Genomic DNA, 2,246 nt, shown 5'->3' on the forward strand with positions numbered 1-2,246 from the left:
CAGGCAGAGTATGTACTCTCCAAGTCTCTTTGATTAAACAGTGTCATTCAAGGGGATAAAAGAAGAATGTCGTCTTTGTTACATCACCCCAGGGACCCATCTGTTTCCACCCTGATGATATTCCAAAAGCCCTTGAAAACGTGGTGTAATCCCAGACTTTGGGGCAGGGTGGGTTTAAAGGCACTATAAATTGTGTCTCTGGTGTGCTTTGCATTTTTTTCCTGAATGTGGATGATTCTTTTTCTCTAACAATAAGAACAACAACAATAAAGTTGGAAGGGACCTTGGAGGTCATCTAGTCCAACCCCCTGCTTAGGCAGGAAACCCTATACCACTTCAGACAAATGGCTGTCCAGTCTCTTCTTAAATACTTCCAGTGTTGGAGCATTCACAGCTTCTGGAGGCAGGTTGTTCCACTGATTAATTGTTCTAACTGTCAGAAAATTTCTCCTTAGTTCTAGATTGCTTCTCTCTTTGATTGGTTTCCATCCATTGCTTCTTGTCCTGCCTTCGGGTGCTTTGGAGAATAGCTTGGCTCCCTCTTCTTTGTGGGAGCCCCTGAGATATTGGAACACTGCTATCATGTCCCCCCTCGCCCTTCTCTTCATTAAGCTAGAGATACTTAATTCCACCAACCGTTCCTTATACGTTTTAGCCTCCAGTCCCCTAATCATCTTTGTTGCTTTTCTCTGTATTTCTTTAAAGTGTAAACCATCCAGATTCCAGAGTAATCAGGTTGTTTAAATTTAATAAAATGAAAGCAAAGAAATGAATAAATATCTTGCAACATGGGGAGTGAAGGAAGAAAGTGGGCACATTGAAGTAAGGAATCAATATGAAACCAACTGGAAAGAATTTAGTACAAAAAATTGGACATGAAGCGCTCTAGGGGAATCTTAGTCCGGTGACTGTCTCTTGGTCCAGTTTATCCGTCAGGATTCTAGTGAGGATAATGTCTCTCTTCCTTATGAAAAGCAGAATAATAAAGTCTTCCTTGGCCAGAAGAAAGGAATAACAGGTCCTTGATTTACAACTGCTTGCTTAGTGACCATTCAACGTTATGGTGGACCCTGAAAAAGCTCTTATGACCTGGATTTGAAGTTCCAATGTCCAGGGTCACTTTGTGGTCATATGATTGCATTTTGGGCTCTTGGTAAGTGATCCACATTTATGGCAGTTTGCAGCGTCCTACAGTCATGTGACTGCAATTTAAAACTTTTTTCCGGAAACTGGCATTTACTTCCAGTTTCCAGAAAAAAAGCTCCATGATAAATAACGGACTCGCTTAACAACCACTGTGCTCATTTAACAGCTGCTTAACAACCACCTCAAAAAATGTCATAAAATCATGTGCAGTCACGTGATGACCTGTTTTACGATCATCACAACACAGAACTAAAATTGTGGGCTCAATCACAGTCATAAGTGAAGGACTACCTGTATATGTTAATATATTGTAGTAAAGGTCTGTTCCTAACAGAAGTTATCATCTTAGAAATATCTCTTATTCTTTGTCTTTGAGCAGGTGACTTATGCTGTCTCATTTTATCGGGGCCTTACCATGGTGGTGCTGGTTAATGAGAGACTACAGAGAATTATCAGGGGCATGCAAAACCTGTTCATGTGCAAGCTCTTCTGTATGCGGCACAGTAGATTTTAGTAGTTTGTATTCAGATAAAACACACATGTTTGTCCAAGTTCAGAATAACCCATGGCCTTTTAACTCTGGAGATGAGTGAAAACAATTGTTCTGATTCATTTAAGAAAAAGGAAAGAGATTGGGATTAAACTTTAAAAGACCAAGGTTACTGCAAGGCTACTTTTGGAAAATGTAAAGCAGGGGTGTCAAACTCAATTTCATTGAGGGCCGCATCAGCACTGCGGTTGCCTTTAGGGGGCCGGGTGCGTATGGCCAGGGTGGGCGTGGTCTACTGCGTGGGCGTGGCTAGAGTGCGTATGGCCTACTGGGTGGGCGTGGCCAGCTCTACATCATTCGCATCAAGGGTGCCTATGGGGGCCTGGGCAGGAGTGGGACAGATCTGAGGGTCTCTAGCAGAAGGAGGGTCTCTGGGCCAGGGCCAAGGCAGTGGGGGCCGTTCCCTCAATGTTTCCAGGATGGCTTCGCGGGTCACATGAAACCACTTCGCGGGCTGGATCTGGCCCCCGGGCCTTGTGTTTGACATGTCTGGTGTAAAGGAATGAATGATAGCAGCTCTCTGATGTTCACTGTTAATTTGTTTTGGTAG

The sequence above is a fragment of the Vipera ursinii genome (genome assembly GCF_947247035.1).
Source record: "Vipera ursinii genome assembly, chromosome: 3".
Taxonomy (NCBI): Eukaryota; Metazoa; Chordata; class Lepidosauria; order Squamata; family Viperidae; genus Vipera; species Vipera ursinii.